The sequence below is a fragment of the Miscanthus floridulus genome, chromosome 8, assembly GCF_019320115.1.
Source record: "Miscanthus floridulus cultivar M001 chromosome 8, ASM1932011v1, whole genome shotgun sequence".
In the NCBI taxonomy this organism is placed as follows: domain Eukaryota; kingdom Viridiplantae; phylum Streptophyta; class Magnoliopsida; order Poales; family Poaceae; genus Miscanthus; species Miscanthus floridulus.
The window spans coordinates 199,435,486-199,456,440 of record NC_089587.1 but is presented as its reverse complement, the minus strand read 5'-3'; the positions used below and the strand labels follow the sequence as shown (position 1 = coordinate 199,456,440).

General features: G+C 52.2%; 1 long non-coding RNA gene across 2 annotated transcripts; it reads left to right on the top strand.

Moving 5' to 3' along the window:
- Positions 1-49: 49 nt before the first annotated feature.
- On the top strand, positions 50-15,500 carry LOC136474540 (uncharacterized). Of its 2 annotated transcripts, XR_010762938.1 has the most exons (5): positions 50-741; positions 832-994; positions 3,433-3,579; positions 14,021-14,170; positions 15,251-15,500. It is a non-coding gene; the product is annotated as an uncharacterized lncRNA (long non-coding RNA). The 2 variants fall into 2 exon arrangements; XR_010762937.1 differs by lacking the exon at positions 3,433-3,579.
- Positions 15,501-20,955: the final 5,455 nt, after the last annotated feature.

The following is a 20,955-nucleotide window of genomic DNA, read 5'->3' as shown; positions in this document are numbered from 1 at the left end:
CTTCTCTACTCCTGGCAGTCTGCCCGGTCCTCGTCTCCCGCTCTTGCCATGCCATCCTGACCCGGCTATCCTCGGCCCCGTGATTGGCGCGTTCGCTCCGCCCGGCCTCGCCTCGGCTCCTCTGTAAATAAGGGAAGCCCATCCTACCGGTAGCTCTGCCCGCGCCCGCGATCCCGCCCCCGCTCCTCGCACGCCGGACTCTCTCCTCAAATCACGGCGTCCTGGTCTCCCGTCGCATGCCCACTGCCACGCCGCGCCCGGGCCCTGCGATCTCCTCAGGTTAGAAACCCATCCGGTACAGGCCGGTAGGAGGAGGTGGCCGGACCTCGATGGGCGGCAGCGAGGACTGGAGCGGGACGACCTTGAAGCCGCCAATGGACGCCATTCCCTTGGCCTTGACCGCGGCACCGGCGACGTCGACCACGTACTTCTGGTGCCTTCATCCGGCTGGCCCCGCCTGCAGATCTGGTGACTAGGTGTCGCGCCGTGGGAGAGACCAAGGTAATGCCGTCCATTCGCTGGAAAACTCGCCGGTAGTTTGGGTTCCCAGAATCTGTCGAGTAGATATTGCAGAACCAGCATAAAGATGGATCTTGGGATGTCAACCAATCCGACTCATCAGTCAACAAGAATGTTCTCTTATCCACGGATTTATGCTATCTCGCGTTCAGGAGATGGAATCGTTGACAGAGATAACATGTCACGATTTATAAATTGAGGTTCTTTGAGAGAGATTTGAAGGTATTTTTATTTCAGTGAAAATTGATGCCTACCAGTCACCTTTTTTTTTCTTTTGCGTTTTGATTCTTAAACAGAACTACATTTCATTAGGAGGAATTTCTCTTTCGCTATCCTGGACGAACAGGTCACTGCTCCTAAGGTTTCAACATCTGTTTTCCTGAGCCTCACCATCGATATGGGTTTATAGAATTCCTATAATAAGACAAACGGATGTATGTGGGATTCTTCACCTCCAGGAGATGCAATTGAAAAGGTTTGTCAATGACTTATCTGTATCTACAACTAAAAATTATGGAGGGGAATCATCCACCCGGCTTTCACCTCACCTCCCCTCGCGAAAGTCCACCCGGCTAATCACGCGTGCCATGCGATCCGCGACACTGCCGGCAAATCACCGCGTGCCTGCGATCCGTGACCCTCCCGAAAAATCACCGCCGTTATTTTCCCTAAAAAACCGATGACCACAAGAATAGTTAAAACTAGATGACGCGATCCCAAAAAAATTTTCGCGACTGTGCCTTAGCACGTATTTCATTAAGGGGACCCGAGAAACACTGACAAAAACATTATAAGGACCCGTAAGTAATCCAAGGATTATCGCCGCAGTCCCAATGACATAAAAAGGAAATAAAGGCGGTAGGGAGAAGCCCCCACCACAAACCTAACCGACTGAACCTGCAAGAAAAAAATACATCAACGCAAAGCTGCCAGCATAGGAGATGAAGCCACGGTGGCAAAGCATCCACCGAGAAGAGACGAGAGCACGGCGGCAAAGTATCCGCCCGAGCAACACGGCGGCAAAGCATCCGCCCAAGCAATCACGGCGGCAAAACATCCACCCGAGCAAGAACCACAGTGGCAAAGCATCCGCCCAAGCAAAACCACGGCGGCAAAGTATCCGCCAGAGTCATCGCAACAAAGTATCCGCTAGAGATGGGGTCCAACACGCACTCAGCAGCAATTGCCTGAGGAGGGAGCCCGAAGCGACGTCGACGGCAAAGCATCCGCCTGAGCGCAAGCGGCCAAGCATCCGCTGCGAAGAACCGAACGACGGCGGCAACACCAAGCATGCTGAACAGACCAATGCGAAGACGACCTTGAAGCACAGACAGGCGCAGCACAGGCAGGAGCAACTCCGACGAGAGAGTGGGAGATGGGCTGCAGCAGTGCTCCAACGATGCCTTCAAGAAGGACCTTGATATCCGCGGACGCCAACAACGCTGGAAGAAGCACACGAGTAGGTCTTTGGGCCTAGCTTGCCCCAACAAACATGAACTTCGACGACGCCTTCAAGAAGGTAGATGGCGTGGTTGCGCCACCGCCGCCGGCCCAGAAGAACCGGGCAGGGTTTGCACCCAATTCCCGAACGTTCCCAGGCGCAGGCCACCCATGGCACCCGCAGCGGCGGCACCGAAGGGCCGAGGCCGCCAGCACGGACACCAAAGACCACAGCAACATCCACACCACCACAGAGTCGGAAAGAAGCATTCCCGGTCGCCAGATCTGGCAGCCGCGAGCCGGCAGAAGGCGCTCCAACCAGGGCACCGGCAAGCGACCGACTCAGCCCCGGCCGTCAGCGTTGTGGGGCCGGCCAAGAAGACCACGGCCGGCGCAGTCCGGCCCTGAGCGAGACCAAGCCAGCCGCTTGGAGGCCACAACCCTGGCAGCCGCGAGCCGACAGAAGGCGTTCCAGCCAGGGCACCGACAGGCGGGCCACAGCCGGCCCGGCCCCGGTCACTAGCGTTGTGGGGCCGGCCGAGAAGGCCACGGCCGGCGCTGTTCGGCCGCGCGCAGGAAGGGGAAGAGGCCAAAGTCGGTGCTGGCAGGGCTGGCCCGAGATCCGGCGATGGTGACGCGGGCCGCCTGGAGACCGCTACCCACGCACGCTTGCCGGGGCGAGGGGGAGACGTGGGCCTCCGCAGGGCGCTGCCGGGCCCGGCCTGCCGAAGCTGCCAAGCCGCAGCCACCGCGCAGAGGCAGGCTCCCGAAGCGCCAGCCATCGCCAAGCCCAGGCGGCCCGGATCTAGCCCGCCGACCGGCCGACCCGCTGGAGAAGCTCGGGGAACAGGCAGGTGGTGGAGGAGGGGGGGAAGGTGGTGTAGCGCGACGGTGACCTTTTTCGGGCCGCCGCCACTGCACGCCAGTGGGTGGTGGCGGCGGCCGGAGAGGAGGCAGGAGCGGGGCGCTGGGGCGGCGCCGGCGAGTGCCCCCGAGTCGCCCGTTGGGGATGCTCGGGGGAGGGGCATTCAACTTTTTCACTCCTTTAGGATTCAGTACGCGATCCCAAAATGATTCTTGTTGCTCATTCTCTAGCTGCTCTTGGGCCTGGTCTTAGTCCGGGAGCTGACTCCGTTAGAGACAGCGTTCCAGCTTGTACCCAGGTACTTGTGGCCAAAGATTTGGCCGCCGTCATTGAGTAATGGAGTTCTACTTCCATGTTCCAAAAAAAAAAGAATAAATTCAACGACGCCTTCTACGATCAGCGTGTCCCTCGCCCCTGAATCAATTGTCGACCTGCAAGGGAGATTCACCGGTCATCGTCGAATCGCTTTGCAGTCCGCGGATCCTGCGACTGCTGCAGGTCTGCCGATCGTCGCGTGCTCCACGCCCCCTGCACGATCGAGCAGCAAGAGATCCACGATCCTAACGGCCTCGCCGCCTCTACTTCATCCTCTCCGTGATTCGATGCAGGTCTGCCGATCGTCGCGCGATCCACGGCCCCTGCACCATCGAGCAGCAGATCCACGATCCTAACGGCCTTGTCGCCTCTACTTCATCCTCGCCGTGTTAGTGGAGACTGGAGAGGTAGCAACAACAGATCGTCCACCGCCTGTCCAGGTTTACGCTTCCTCATTGGCGGATCTACACTTAAGCTGTGGTTGCCACAACATGTTAAACCCCCTATATAACACTTGTTAATTACCTTGCAATTAAATGATCTTGTGTACTCCCTCTGTCCACAAAAGAATATAATTATGAGAACCGTGCCAGTCAAACTAGCTCATGTTTAACGGAGTTTATAGTAAATAGTATTAGCACTTATATCTCTAAATAAATATATTACAAAAAATATATTTGTCGGGTACCATAAAAAGGGATCCCCTAAGCAAGAGCGAAAGCTAATTGCTTAAACCCTTTAAAAAATCAGAGCCAAGAGACAACTATTGGCTAAACCCCGGCCTCGTCCGAGGCCACCTACTCTCCGCCTCGCTAGAGGCCTCGTACGAGAGGCCTCGGACGGCCTACCGATTCTCCGTCTCGCTCGAGACCGGCTCGTGAGGCCTCGGACAGGAAACCGATTCTCCGACTCGCCCGAGGCCCCGTCCAGAAGGCCTCGGACGAGTTACCGATTCTCCGCCCCGCTCAGGGCCGGCTCGGCAAACAACCCCGTCGCCTCCGCCTCGACCGATCTCCCCGACAGAACGTCACGCCCAATCAATGCGACCAACCACTCCCACGACATCAGCCGGACGATGGCTCGACACGGCGGAGTGGCCAACGAGACGCAAGTCACATCAACGCCATGCTGTCCAGGACAGGACAAGGCAGGGGTTACCGGCCGCTGTGCTCGGTACTATGCCCACGACCGGCGCCCGCAATGCACTGTGCTACCTAACCCCTGTTCCAGGAACAACGCGGCGTGGGGAGTCAGGCCTGGGTCACTGTAGCCTCGAAATCAGTGTACAGGATCAACTGCTCCCCCCACGCCTCGATAGTCTACCTCAGGGTCTCGACAACCTTGGGATTCGCGCCCGCCGAGCCCCCACGATGGCTCGGCCTCGGCACCAACCGAGCCTCGGCACTTCGCGTGGTCAACACACAGCGACCGGCACGTCGCTCGCCAGGCCCTACGTCAAGCTATCGCTAGAGCTCCCACGTCGCACAGGATCGGATGTGATCGGCGCGTTGCTCCAGCACCTCAAGGGCGGAACCACTCCATCAACCATGCCGCCACAGTAACAGGCTACAGGGCTCGGACATGCCGTCTCCGCTCACACGACGCCACGTAGCTAGCACATATATTCCCCCTTGTCCCCCCTTCAACTATAAAATGAAGGGACCGGGGTTGTTTCTAGACAGGCGGATTCTCACTCTCACACACACTCAGGCACATACGAGCTCACGAGATAGACGAATACGCACTCAATACCCTGTAACACGGACACTTCCCCGTTGCTTGAGATCAACATCTCAAGCAACCCACACCACTCTACGCCGGGACCTGGGACCAGCTCCCTCTCTCGCCCTGCTTGTAACCCCCTACTACGAGCATTTCGGTGCAAGGAATACAAGATCGATCTCTCAGACTGGATGTAGGGCACCTATTGCCTGAACCAGTATAAACCTTGTGTCTCTTTGCATCACCATCCGGGATTAGGGGCACGCAGTATATTTTCACTAGTTGGTTGAGGACCTGCCGGTCCAAAACACCGACAGTTGGCGCGCCAGGTAGGGGGTTCTGCGTGTCAGCTACATCATCCCAACGAGTTCCGGATGGCAGACCCCGTACGACCATTGCGTCTCAGCACGGTGATCTGGTCCGGGAGCCTAGAGTTCATGTCTCTAGGATGTGAGTACGACATGGTGCTCCTCACACCTCGAGCCCCACCGACCGACGACGATGACGTCACGCACCGGCAGCCCAGGCGCAGACGGCGCCCGGGTGGCCGCTCTCGTCGTGCTCGCCAAGCACGACGCGAGCGGGGCTGCCCTGACACCACACGAGCTCATGGCGACGCACCGCGTTCTGCCGATGTCCCATGCCATGCTGTTGGCGCAAGGTCCCTGGTTGGGGACCTGTCTAGCCTGAGCCCGGACAAGGGAAAGACACCGGTGGCGTGCGGGGGGCGACGCCCCGTCATCAAGCTCTGCCCCGCCGCCTCCTGAGGAGTCGACTTCGGCGGAGCAAAGCCTGGCGATGGCGCCATCCCCGTACCCCTTTGGGTTGAGAAACGCCGCCGCCACCTATGCTTCCGCCTATACTTCTGCTCACGCAGAACCCTCAGGACACCACCAACGCTTCGCCCTCGACTTCGATACCACGATTTTGACCCACACCCATGCTGACTCCTCGGAGGAGGATGAGGCGTGGGCTGGGGTGGACTTCTCTGGACTTCGCAACCATGAAGCCATGCGCCGCTTCCTGGCCACGAGCGACCACTACTTCGGCTACTCCGACTCTGACGACGAAGGCACTTACGATCCCACTCGCGAATGCTTCCACGTCGGACTCGGGATGCCGAGCATAAGCGATGAGGACGAAGGGGCAGGCAGTCGTTCCCTACTTCACCAGGGGGTAGGCGACGCCACACCTCCACGCATTGTCCCACTGGCAATGCGGAACGAGAACCCCGCCCCCGCACCACTTCGACGCCCAGACCTAGAGCAGCTCCGTGAGCTTCAGGCCAAGGTCGAACAGGATCGACTCCTTCTGCAACAGCTCCGAGACACTCTCGAGCAGGAGCAGTGAGGTCGCGGTGATGGCAGAGGAGCCCGGCGAAGGGCCCGCGATGTTCACCACCGCATCAACGACGATGACGGGGGTGAGCAACCCCCGATCTTCAATCGCGCTAGCCAAAACGTCGCGGCTGTGGCAATGCTAGTCCGAACAATGCCCGAGCCCTCTACCATGGAGGGGCAACGGGTCCGTGGCGAGCTTCGGGATCTCCTCGAAACTGCCGCGGTGCAGCAGGCCGAAAGTTCCACCTCCCGACAGCGCGGAGACGCCTTGGAGCTTCCCACGGCACCGCCTCGGCAGGATAGGGAGGCCTCGGTTCATCCCGAGCCCACTCGGGCACCGACACCCAACAGGGTCCACTTGCTGCACGACCGACTTGGCAACCGACGCGAGGCGCGGGATGACCACGAGGTGGTCGGCAGGCGATGGCGCCATGACAGCGAGGGGCCTGCCCGAGGCTACCACATGCACTGAGGTGGCCGCTACGACAGCGAGGAGGACCGCAGTCCTTCTCCTGAGCCACCTGGCCCTCGAGTCTTTAGCAGAGCTATCCGCGTTGCTCATTTCCCGGCCCAGTTTTGGCAACCGGCCAACCTCATGAAGTACAGCGGCGAGACCAACCCCGAACTTTGGCTAGCCGATTACCACCTGGCTTGTCAGCTAGGCGGCGCAGATGATGACCTGCTCATCATCCGCAACCTCCCGTTGTTCCTGTTAGACTCGGCGCGAGCCTGGCTCGAACACCTTCCTCCCTCGCAGATCCACGACTGGCGTGAAGGGTCTTCGTCGGGAACTTTCAGGGCACATACGTGCGCCCTGGGAACTCCTGGGACCTCAAGAGTTGTCGCCAGGCGCCGGACGAGTCTCTCCGAGACTTCATCCAGCGCTTCTCTAAGAAATGCACCGAGTTGCTAAGCGTCGGCGACTTGGAGATTGTCCAGGCTTTCCTCTCTGGCACCACCTGCTGAGACCTAGTCCAAGAGTTGGGCCGGAACGTGCCAACCTCGGTGGCCGCGCTCCTCGACATCGCCACCAACTTCGCCTCGAGTGAAGAGGCCGTTGGGGCCATCTTCCCCGACGACGACGCCAAGGGGAAGCGGAGGGACGAGGCCTCCGGGGCCTTGACTCCCCACCTCCCCAAGAAAAAGAAGAAGGGTCGCCAGGGGAAGCAGGAAGCCCTCGAGGCTGGCCTAGTCACGGCCACAGAGCGCAAGAATCCCCGAGGCCCCAGGGGCCCCGGGCTCTTCGATGATATGCTTAAGAAACCCTACCCATACCACCAGGGCCCGGTGAAGCATGCCCTCGAGGAATGCACCATGCTTCGGCGCTACTACACCAAGCTCGGGCTCCCCGACGACGATGCCAAGAGGGGGGGTGCCGGCGACAAGGACGACGATAAGGACGACGGGTTCCCCAAGGTGCACAACGCCTTCATGATCTTCGGCGGGCCTTCAGCGTGCCTCATGGCACGCTAGCGAAAGAGGGAGCGCCAGGAGGTCTTCTCGGTAAAGGTGGCCACTCCTCGGTACCTCAACTGGTCTCAGGAGGCGATCACCTTCGACCGGGACGACCATCCCGATTATGTCCCGAACCCCATGCAGTACCCACTTGTCGTCAACCCCATCATCGGCAACACCCGACTCACTAAGGTATTGATGGACGGAGGCAGTGGCCTCAACATCCTCTACGCCAACACCCTGGAGCTCCTGGAGCTCGACCAGTCGCAGCTCCGGGGTGACGCCGCGCCTTTCCACGGCATCGTGCCGGGGAAACGTACGCGGCCCCTCGGGCGCATCGACCTGCCCATCTGCTTCGGTACTCCATCCAACTACCGCAAGGAGGTCCTCACCTTTGAGGTGGTTGGATTCAAGGGAACCTACCATGCCATCTTGGGGCGGCCGTGCTACGCCAAGTTCATGGCGGTCCCCAACTACACGTACCTCAAGCTCAAGATGCCGGGCCCCAACGGCGTCATCACCATCGAGTCCACGTACGAGCATGCATACGACTGCGACGTCGAGTGCATCGAGTACGCCGAGGCTATCGTAGAGGCCAAGACCCTCATCGTCAACCTCGACCAACTCGGTAGCGAGGTACCCGACTCCAAGCGTCATGCCAGGACTTTCGAGCCCGCAGAGACCGTCAAACTTGTCCCGGTTGACCCCACTATGGGGGATATACCCCCGGGTACCACAAGATGGTACATGGGCCGCACCATCCGAGGTGGCCCGGCCCATAAGATCAAGGCGTGCACATCAAGATTACAAGTTGTACTAGATATTGTAATAGTACCAAATTAGATACTTTACTTGTAACCTTGTCTCTTCGGAGTATATAAGGAGAGACAAGGGCCCCCTAGAGGATAGGTTAATCTGTATACATCTCAATACAATACACCAAAGACACATGACGTAGGGTATTACGTCGACTAGGCGGCCCGAACCTATCTAAATCGCTGTCTCTGCGCCTTGTGTCACCATCTGGTTCCAGATTACACGCACCGTCTACCGATAATCTACCACCACGGGCACCCCCCTCGGTAGACTGCCGACCATATTTCGTCGACACCCACCTACCCCGATGACCGGGCGCTGAGGATTAGTGCCACCCTCAACATCAAATAGGAAGCCGTGCTCGTCGACTTTCTTCGCGTGAATGCCAATATGTTCGCATGGAGTCCCTCGGACATGCCGGGCATACTGAGGGAAGTTGCCGAGCACACCTTAGACATACGGGCCGGCTCCAGGCCGGTGAAGCTGCGCCTACGCCGATTCGACGAGGAAAAGCGCAGGGCCATCGGTGAGGAGGTGCAGAAGCTTTTGGCGGCTAGATTCATCGAAGAAGTGTCCCATCCGGAGTGGTTAGCTAATCTTGTATTAGTTAAGAAGAAAAATGGGAAATGGAGAATGTGTGTGGACTACACCGGTCTAAATAAAGCATGTCCAAAAGTCCCTTTCCCATTACCTCGGATCGACCAAATCATCGACTCCACTGCGGGATGTGAAACCCTATCCTTCCTTGATGCGTATTCCAGTTACCATCAGATCAAGATGAAAGAGTCCAACCAGCTCGCGACTTCTTTTGTCACACCATTTGGCATGTACTGCTATGTGACTATGCCGTTCGGCCTCAGAAACGCAGGGGCCACATACCAGCGGTGCATGACCCATGTTTTTGGCAAGCACATCGGGCAGACCGTCGAGGCCTACGTAGACGACATTGTGGTCAAGTCCAGAAAGGCTAGTGATCTCGTCAGCGACTTGGAGATAGCCTTCAAATGCCTCAGAGAAAAGGGCATCAAGCTCAACCCTGAGAAGTGTGTCTTTGGGGTCCCCCGAGGCATGCTCTTAGGATTCATAGTCTTGGAACGCGGCATCGAGGCCAACCCGGAGAAGGTCTTGGCCGTAACCAACATGGGGCCAATCCGAGACCTCAAGGGAGTGAAGAGGGTTATGGGATGCCTTGCGGCCCTGAGCCGCTTCATCTCGCGCCTTGGCAAAAAGGCTTGCCCCTGTACCGCCTCTTGAGGAAATTGGAATGCTTTTCTTGGACCCCCGAGGCCAAAGAAGCCCTCACCAAGCTCAAGGCGTTGCTCACCAATCCTCCCGTTCTGGTACCACCAGCCACGGGCGAGCCCCTCTTACTCTACGTCACCGCAACAACCCAAGTGGCCAGCATGGCAGTGGTGGTCGAGAGGCAGGAAGAGGGGCACGCCCTACCCGTCCAACGACCTATTTACTTCATCAGCGAAGTCCTCTCCGAGACCAAGACGTGCTACCCCCATATCCAGAAGCTGATCTACGCCATAGTCTTGGCTCGACGCAAGCTGCGTCACTACTTTGAGTCCCACCCGGTCACCGTGGTGTCATCTTTCCCCCTGGGGGAGATAATCCATAACCGAGAGGCCTCGGGTAGGATAGCCAAGTGGGCTATCGAACTCATGGGGAAGCCCTGTCTTTTGCGCCTCGGAAAGCAATTAAATCTCAGGTCTTGGCCGATTTCGTGGCAGAATGGACCGACACACACCTGCCACCTGCTCAAGTCCAGGCAGAATACTGGACCATATACTTCGATGGGTCCCTAATGAAGACTGGGGCAGGCATGGGCCTGCTCTTCATCTCGCCCCTCGGAGTACACATGCGTTACATGATTCGGCTCCACTTCGCCGCCTCCAACAATGCAGCCAAGTACGAAGTCCTCGTCAACGGCTTGCAGATCGCCATCGAACTTGGAGTACGGCGTCTCGATGTACGGGGTGACTCGCAGCTCGTTGTCGATCAAGTGATGAAGGAGTCGAACTGCCATGACCCCAAAATGGAGACGTACTTCAAGCTGGTATGTCGCCTTGAAGACAAGTTCGACGGTCTCAAACTCAACCACATCGCGCATAAATTCAATGAGGCCGTGGATGAACTAGTAAAGATGGCATCGGCATGGGCCCCGGTCCCCCCGAATGTCTTCGCCAGAGACCTCCACAAGCCTTCCATCGACCATGCCTCAGCAACGGGAGAGGGCCCGCCGGTCGAGCCCACCGCAGGGCTCGTGGCCCCCTCGGTCACCGAGACCCCTTCGGCCGAGCCTGAGGTCATGGAAGTCAACCCGGAGCCTCCCAAGGCCAACCAGGACACGGACTGGCGAGTCCCATTCCTTGATCGCCTTGTCCGAGGAGAGCTTCCTGTTGACAGGACCAAAGCCCAATAGCTTGCCCAGCGACCAAGACTTACGTTCTCAGCGACGGCGAATTGTACGGACGAAGCCCATCTGGCGTCCTCCAACGATGTATCACCACCGAGGCAGGTCGAGCCCTACTTTGGGACTTGCACGCAGGAGCCTGCGGTCACCACGCAGCGCCTCGGACGCTCGTCGGAAACACTTTTCGCCAAGGGTTCTACTGGCCAACAGCGGTTGCTGATGCCACCAAGCTCGTACATTCCTGCGATGGATGCCAGTACTACGCATGGCAGACGCATCTCCCGGCTCAAGCCCTTCAAACCATCCCTATCACATGGCCATTCGCCGTGTGGGGGCTCGACATGGTTGGGCCTCTATAGAAGGCCCCCGAGGGCTACACCCATCTGCTGGTAGCAATCAATAAGTTCTCCAAGTGGATCGAGGCTTGTCCGATCAATCGAATCAAGTCCAAGCAGGCGGTGCTGTTCTTCACCGATATCATCCACAGGTTTAGGGTTCCAAACACCATCATTACCGACAACAGGACGTAGTTCACCGGCCACAAATTCCTAACATTCCCCTGGTGTTATGCTTGCATAATTGCACTTGCATTCCATGAACATGAGCATCATTCATCCATTCATGAGCTTATATCACATGAAACATGTTATCGAAACATTTCAACATACTGTATATTTCATGAGTGTTGTTTTTGTGAATTAAAGAGTGTGCAACACCCAAGTGCAACATGTGCAACTCACTTTAGTGGAACCTAGCTAGTTATTGTAATGCAACAAGATCGTGAAACATGTGAAACATGACTATGAAACAAAAGTATCATTTCAATTGTTTTTCATCGTTTCAGTACATTCAGTGCTTGATTCTTGTGTGACCAATGTGTGGTATGGCTAAATATATTGTTAAACAACTTAGCTATACTTAGAAGGTCATTAGGAACAATGTTCATGTTGATCATTTTGCATAATTAAGTTTCCAAGTCATGGTTTGACTTGTTTTGACCCTAGGACTTTTTGGTTTGACTGTTCAAAAAGTACCGCTTAGAATGTTTGCATGTCTGAGCAACCTAAAACAAAGTTGTAGCAAATTATATAAGAAACAAAAGTTATTTTGTGACCAAGTCATGAAAATGTCCACAACATGCTCTAAATGGTCCCACAAGTTAGAATTTGGGGTTGGATTCAACACTTAGAATTTTCTAAGTCTGGATGTTGATTTTCAGTTCGTATACCATTGTTTGGAGCCTTGTATCTCCCTAACCTGACCGAATCAGTTTGAGTGCCAATTGGAAATGTTGTAGCTCTCACTTCAGTCTCCAACTTTGTCAACCTAACCTAGAGCTAGATCATCACCGTTTATGAGTTTTTGGTCGTTGAAAACTTGCTGTCAGACGTTGAGGATTCGACTGAATCGCGCTACAATGTTTTGGCTTCAGACCGGTCATGGCCGACCGAGGTCAGATGGCGGCCGCCGTGTGTCCGCCATGCGCTCGGCTCGCCCTGACCATGCCACGCGCTGGCTGCCTTGAAGAGGAGCGCGCCCTGCTGCCCTCCGCACGCGCTCTGCCCTCATTCACTCCTCCGTTGCCTTCCCCATTCACAGCCGCAGCGCACCGCCGACGCCATCAGCTCCGCCGAGCTCGCTCGAGCTCGCCGCGGCGCCACAGCCACCACCATCCCACCCGTAGCTCCGCCATCGCCTCACGGACCTCGTCAGCGCCCTCACGGAGCCAGCCAAGCCTTAGGTGAGCGGCATTGCCGAACCATGCACCACCACGGCATGGCCGCCATGGTCGCCGCCGGTGATCTCACGCGGTCCCGCCTGACCGCTTCACCGTAGCTGGTAGCCGTAGCGTAGGAAGGTCCGTCTTGTTCACTAAAAGCTTACGCGCGCCTTGTCTGGCCACCAAACGCCGGGGTTCGCCGGAGCACCACCGTGCGCCATGGCCGAGCCGCCGTGGGCCATGGCCGATGTCCCTGGAGTCCGCTAGAGCTTAGGGTTAGTAGGTCTTTTGGCGTGGTAGGTCATGGCGTGCACGGAGGTACCCTCCGCGTCGCCGGTGAAGCCACCGCCGGCGAGCTACGCCGTCTTCCGCGCTGTCGAAGCCGCCTCCTCTGTTCTGGTGTGGATGACATGCGGGCCCGATTTGCTGGAGGGCCCCAGCTGTCAGCGTCTATTGAATGAAAAGCTAGTGCATTTGTTCAGATTTTGATGCTATTTTGTGAAATTTGTATATCAAGTTTTGTAGATCCAATTTGAGTGAGTCTAATTTTGTTAGGATCTGAGTGAAGTCTAGTATTTAAGAAAAATATAACATCAGCACTTATAGTATAATTTTTGGATGAATTAAATAGGAACTTGAAATGTATTTTTAGATGCATGCAAACTTGTTTGAATTTTATCTTGAGTTTCTGTGGTCCAAAAATTATGAAATTTTGTAGGTATGCTAGTCTTGCTTAGTAGAAGCTCTGGTAAAAATTTGAGAGTCATTTCATGTATGGTTTTTGAGTTAGAGATTTTACTTTTATCATTGATTAATACTTGTGTGAATTTTCATAATTTTTCTATAGATCCAGTAAAGGTAAAATTTGGTGAGTGCTATTCTTATGCTAGAATGATACTAGGAAAAATATGAAATCTGTTGTTTGACACTTTTAACTAGGGTTTCCTATTTATGCCTTTTTAAGCATTTATGCCTTGTCATTTTTGTGTAGGCTATTTTAGTTATCCAAATGCCATGAAAATTTTATGGTAGTCTACTTAGAGTAGTACTATGCTACTGTAATTTTCTTAGGTTTTTATGAGCACCAGAAATATATGTTGCTGTGGTAGCCCTAGTTAAAATGAAATAAAATAATCTTCTTTAATGCGAGTTTAGTTGATAATGTTCGCCTTGGTGTATCTTTGAAGCATCTTAAGTTGCCGAAGTGATTTAGCCTGTTAGTACAGTGGTTGTCGTAGTAGATAGTAGTACATGTTCTTGGATGATGTTGACTACCTTGTAGAAGAACTTCGCTACGACTATGTCCAATGAAGTTAAACATGCTCATCCACATTTCATGCATCATGATCATTACATGTTACCTCTTCTATGCACCTATGCATTAGCACTTATACATCTGCATCATACAGGATCGCAGGAGGAGTTGCTTGTAACCGTTCAGGAAGAGCAGACCGGGACCGATCCACAAGAAGTCCAGGCACAGGAGGTGCCAGAGGAAGAGGAGCAAGGAGAGGACTTGCCGGAGTGCGTGGATCATCAACCTAGTTCATTCGAACGAGGCAAGCCCCGGAGCATTATAAGTCTCCTACTTTATAAAAAAATTCTTTCTATATATATATGAGTTTATATATTGTTGCATTAAGTTGTAGGAGTTGATTGAAACCGTTGATGCATTCCTTACTATCCTTGCCTACCTTATTACCTTTTCCCTGTTAGGTCAGAATCGAATAACTGCTTAGCCTTGCTTAGACCGGTAGCGATCGGTGATACCCGATCACCTACATTATAGGTGGTTACTGGAAGAAATTGGCTATGGGAAGAATGATATCCTGGAATTAACCATATGTGATGGAAAATTGGAGACCGGATGGAAAAGTTGGAGGCAACCAGACAGGGTTCTGGGGTGCTATTAGTTTCCATCTGTGTTGATTAAGGACCGATCGTTGCTCGTCCCTCTTGTCATGTTGAACGCATGCCTCACATTTAGTTGGCCGAATAAAGTACCTTTCGACCGCGAAGCTAGTGGCACTATTCGGGCCGGGATCTACACGGGTGCGCGTATTGGTGCTGATGGGGGTATGACAGGGGCGCGAAGAGTGAGCCCAAGGGCAAGTGTGACCTGATTCCTGGCAGTCGGGCGGTCCCTGGGTACTGCAGCTCTAGTTTGTCCCACGACTACCTGAAAAGTGTCATTGGTGATCTATCGCTCACTTGATCGGTGGGTGTGGTTTGTGTGAGGAACAAATCACCAGCTGGTTAGGAATCGATTCGAATCGCCATCACTCCTGGATAGTGAGCACTTGACTCGAGCTACGGCATCGTAGTAATTATTATGGAACAATGATGGTTATCTGGATGGTATGGACATGCTAAAGCTAAATTGGTAACTGGATGTTAATGGTTAATCATGTGATTGCTATAGTACAGGTGCTTACCTAGATGAATAGGTTATACTAAAGAAGATGCAAAGTATTTAAAAGGATGTCTTCAGGATAGCTTATGCTTTTCGCAAACAAGTCAGCTAGCCCACTAAAGAAAGCCTTGCATAATCCTTGGTGTCGCTTTATTTTGGTTTAAGACGGGTAAGTCTAGCTGAGTACTTTCTCGCACTCAGGGCATTGTTCCTATTGTTGTTGCAGATGGTCAAATGTACTACGGTTATTGCATTAACTGCCTGTACCCGGCGATGGGTGACAACTAGGACCAAGGGCAATTGGTCACTCCGTATCTCTCATCTGATGCTTTTGTTGGAGATGACTACCTACTGGCACTGTATCTAAACTAAAAGTGTGTGTGTGGCTTTAAAACTATGTACTTCCGCTATTTCAGTTGAACTTGGTTTGTAATAACTTTATGTTCTAAACTCTAATGTATCCACTGTCGTTGTGAACTTTATGTAACGTGTGACGGTACTTGTTAAACTTGTATGATCTTGGTTTGTATGTCGATTGGTTTGAAATCCTTCGTGGTTTCACGGACTACCGGGTTATACGGGCTTAAGTTTGCTAAATTATCTGCTTCGACGGAAGATTTTCTTACTTAATCTCGTATAATTGGTCGGTTCTGTTACAGCTGGTATCAGAGCAAGGTTTAGCAGGTTACTGTTCATGCGTGTATTTAAAACAAAAGGGTTTTGTGTTACAAAACTAATTATGAACTTATAGTATATAGGTGTTTCAACCTTTAATTTAAAACTTAAGAGTGTGCCAGTGGTCATATCCAGTATGCCCAGTTAAGAACTCTAGGTGGCTTATTTAAGTACTGACTTGGGGGTCTTTGCATCATATTTCTATTTCGTCGCTCATACGGCGTGCTATTGTATGAGTGCCATTCACTTGAGTGGTAATGTATGGATCCATTGCCTCTACGCCTCGGTAAGTGAGAGTTGTGAGAGCATGGTCAGACGCACTGCCGACCTAGGGAAGTGTTTATATGATGCCGGATTATTTACATGCCATACGCGTGTTTGTATGAAGGTATCCAATGTGTGGGGAATTCCGTCCAATGGTGACGATGCCGTCGATAGGACGATGGTTCGGGTAGTTGCTACCGTTGTACGCGTATCTAGGGGATGCGGGTAGAGCGAGTAGATTACTTTACTGCTTTCATGCATCATTTTCATAATGTCAGGCTTGGGCTGAAGTGGATCTTTTGCAGGTACATAACAGCGCTATCGTGTAGTACGTATTAGCTACGTTATGAGAGATCGTTGTATGCCACCGTCTATGCCGCTAGCGATTGTTATTTTTCCTAAGTTTGTAAGAACGTACGGAACGTGCATGCATCATATTGTTACATATCATTCATGGCATTGTTCCTCCCCTTACAAGTTGATTATCTCATTTTGATAAAAATGACAACTTAACCTTGTTCTCATGTAGGTAATAAAACAACAATTTGCTACAGATGGCTCGCACGAAGCAGACTGCCCGTAAGTCCACCGGAGGAAGGGCACCTTGATGTCAGTTGGCCCTGAGGGAGCATCGCACCACGAACACCTTCTTGAGCGAGTTTGGCATGCCGACCTTGCTTTGGAGAGTGCTCCATGATGTGGGGTACCCAGAGGGTCAAGAGCTGGTGTACTCTTGGAATGAGAGCCAGTTAGCAGAGGATGGACTCGCAGTGGTAGAGATCACCGTTCTTGCTCTTGGTGATGCTCCAGAGTGGGATGGTTGGCACTTGGAGTTTGAGGGTCGCACTCCTGTTGAGGGTGCAGAGGGAGCAGCTTTCCGCGTCATCAGGGACATCATGAGCAGATTTCCCAGGGAGCTTGCAGCAGCTCTAGCTGGCACCTTTCCTAGGGATGATCCTCGTGATGCTATTTGGGTTCAGCCTCAGGGAAGTGCTTTGGTCAGAGGTCCAGCTGAAGGGCAGGCTAGCAACAACCATGCTATGAGTGCTATGTTTGCCGCTATCAGAGCGTACCAGGGTCTTGAGTGTACCTACTAGACTTTGACTGGTTTGCGTGGTGATGATAAGCTCAAGGCAAGAAAGCAAAAGAAGCAGCAGACACGTGCTATAGATAGTTTGCAGGAGCAGTTGGCTGATATGAGCTTACAGCGGGACCAGGCAGTAGAGAGAGGTGATAGAGCTATGCAGCGGGTGCATACGTTGACTCAGGCCAACAACAATGCAGACCACATGATTGGACAATTGGTTCAGAAAAGGAATGAAGCCTGGAACGCAAGGGACCTGCTGCTGCAGAGGGTCGATGAGCTAGAGGAGTACAACGTCAACCTGCACGAGGAGTTTCACGCGCTCTACAATGGGGTTGGCCCATATGCTCCTCCAGACGCTGCTGGCATGGACATCGACGATGAGGACGAGCCTGTAGTTTCACCTAGGGGCGATGGTGACGTCTCCGACCCCGACGACGGCCCCGAGGAGTTGTCTAGTGGCCTTGCGCTAGTGTGTAGGTCCTATCGCGGTGACTTTTCTTTTGTCGCTTGTAACCTGATGTATCTTGTTTCGAACTTATGAGACTTGGCATGTGTTGGAACTTGGCTAGTACTGCGATATCTGAACGCATAAAAGTCCAGTGTATGTATGCTGGCAACCCGGTTGTAATGGACACGATGTGTGTGCTTAAGTAATCTAATTAGTGATGTTGTGTTAATGGGAATGAATTATTGTGCCCCTGTTTTATTGTATGAATTTATTCTCTCTAGTGAATTCAGTACGGCATAATTTCTTTCCATTCACCTGTAATTTCTACAACATCGCCTAATGATTACTATTGCTGAAATATGCAGATGCCGAACACTCGCCGCACCGTGTATGACGCTACTGAGGCAGGTGGTAGTGCTGCTGGAAATGAGAACTGTGAACCGCCACCACCTCCTCCTCCACCATACACTGCGGAACAGTTCTTCGCACAGTTCCTTGGAAGTCAACGCAACATGGAGGGCATGCAGCAGAACATGGAAGCTGCATTGCGCCATATTGCTGACAACACCCGCCGTGGGTTAAACCCAGGTGGACATGAAGCGAATCAGCATAGCAGTTTCAAGGACTTTATGGACACCTGACCACCAATTTTCAAAGAAGCTGCAGAGCCATTGGATGCAGAAGAGTGGATAAACACCATGGAAGATAAGTTTCGTGTTCTCAGGATGATAGAAGTATTGAAGACCGAGTATGCAGCTCATCAGCTACAAGGCCCGGCAGGAATGTGGTGGAAGCACCACCGCACCACTTTTCCCCCTAATGCCCACATTACTTGGAGGGAATTCACTGAAGCCTTTCATGGAGTTTACATTCCACCTGGTCTGACAGAAATGAAGTTTGGAGAATTTCTCGCACTGACCCAAGGCACCAAGACTGTGACCCAGTATCTACATGCATTCAATAATCTAAGTCGCTATGCCTCTGACATGGTGAATACCGATGCCAAAAAGATTAATAGTTTCAAGAGAGGTCTGAATCCCAAGATGATGAAGCATGTGGGTACTAACACCAGAACGGGTTTCAATGACTTTGTTAGTGACTGCTTAAAGCAAGAGAAGAACAACAATGTATATGCTACTTCCAAGACTCGCAAGAGAGCTTTTGAGTCAGGTCCGTCCTAGCCAAGGGCCCCGATGGCAAACCGTTCGGCGTATCGTTCGCTTGCCCCTGGTGCAAGGTTCAGGCCACCTCAACGGAGGAATCAGAATGCCCAGCAACCTCAGAGGAATCAGAAGCCATTTAAGATGGCGGTGCCACAAGCCAAGACCGGACAAGGTAGTTCATCTGGAGCTGCTACTCCAGTAAGAGGACTGTGTTTCAACTACAATCAAATTGGGCACTTTGTGAAGTTTTTCCCATATCCCAAGAGGCAGCAGACTCAGTACCAAGCTCGTGTGCACCACACCACCATCGATGACATCCTGGAAGGAGAGCCCATGACAGCCGGTATGTTTTCTATCAACAATCATCCTGCAGTCATTTTGTTTGATTCTGGATCATCTCATTCATTCATAAGTCAAGCATTTGCAAGAAAGTATGAGCAAAAGATAGTTGAATTGGAATGTGCTTATCGGATCAGTTTAGCTAGGGCTGATCTGTTAACTAATCAGATAATCCGGGGGGTAACCCTGTGTGTAGCAAATAGGCAGTATAAGCTTAACTTGATAGTTATGCCAGGGTTAGTTCTAGATGTAATCCTGGGAATGAACTGGATGAATAAGATGGGAGTAGTAATTGATGTTGGAGGAAGGAACATTTCTCTCAAGGAACCTGTTGGAGAAGGTACATTTCAAGTAGCTTTACCTCGGAGAATAGAGCTGGCCAGTACAACTTGTGCAGTCCAAACTACACTTATGGCTAAGATTCCAGTAGTGTGCGAGTTTCTGGATGTGTTTCCAGATGAGTTACCTGGTCTTCCACCGGACCGAGATGTTGAGTTCGCCATTGAGTTAATCCCTGGAACACCACCAATCTCAAGAAGGCCGTATCGGATGCCTCCAAATGAATTAGCCGAGTTGAAGAAGCAACTCAATGATCTATTGGCTAAGGGTTTGATTCGTCCCAGTTCCTCAGAATGGGGATGTCCCGCACTGTTCGTGAAGAAGAAGGATAACTCCTTACGGATGTGCATGGACTACCGGCCACTGAATGCGGTGACAATTAAAAACAAGTATCCTTTACCTCAGATTGATATCTTGTTTGATCAATTGTCAAAAGCCAAAGTGTTCTCCAAGATAGATTTGAGATCAGGGTACCATCAGATCAAGATTAGACCACAAGATATACCCAAAACTGCGTTCTCCACTAGATATGGTTTGTACGAGTATCTTGTCATGTCCTTTGGTTTGACAAATGCTCCTGCATACTTTATATATCTGATGAATTCAGTCTTTATGCCGGAGTTGGATCAGTTCGTGATTGTGTTCATTGATGACATTCTGATATACTTTGAGAACGAACAAGATCATGCTGAGCACCTAGGAATTGTCTTGACTAGACTCAGAGATCACCAGTTGTTTGCTAAGTTTAGTAAATGTGAGTTCTGGCTGAAGACAGTTCCTTTTCTCGGTCACGTGTTATCCGAGAATGGAATCTCAGTAGATCCGAGCAAAGTACAAGAGGTTATGGACTAGAAGGCACCAAGCACAGTTCATGAGGTTTGAAGTTTTCTCGGATTAGCCGGATACTATCGCCGTTTTATCCCGGACTTCTCAAAGATTGCCAAGCCGATGACAAGTTTGCTACAAAAGGACCACAAGTTCGCTTGGACAGAGGAGTGTGAGGCAGCTTTCTGCACCTTGCGGAAATTGCTAACCACTGCTCCTGTTCTGGCGCAACCAGACATAGAGAAGCCGTTTGATGTGTTTTGCGATGCATCAAAGAATGGTTTAGGATGTGTCCTGATGCAAGATGGGAGAGTTATTGCTTATGCCTCATGTCAGTTGAAGAAGCATGAGGTTAACTATCCTACACACGATTTAGAGCTTGCGGCGGTTGTGCATGCTCTAAAGATTTGGAGACACTACTTGCTTGGAAATGTGTGCAATATCTTTACAGATCATAAGAGTCTCAAGTACATATTTACCCAGTCTGAATTGAATATGCGACAAAGAAGATGGTTAGAGTTGATAAAGGATTATAATCTGAATGTGCACTATCATCCGGGAAAGGCAAATGTAGTAGCAGATGCCTTAAGTAGGAAGTCGCATTCTCTTGCTGTGCAACCATTGTTTGAGGATGGGTTCAATTTGTTACATCCTGCTGTGTTGCATAATATCCAGGTTAGTTTTACCTTGGAGAGCAAGATCATTGAGGGTCAGAAAATAGATAAGGGAATATTCTATATCAAGGAGAAAATGAGGGACGAACCGACTAAGCACTTTAGAGTGGATGAACA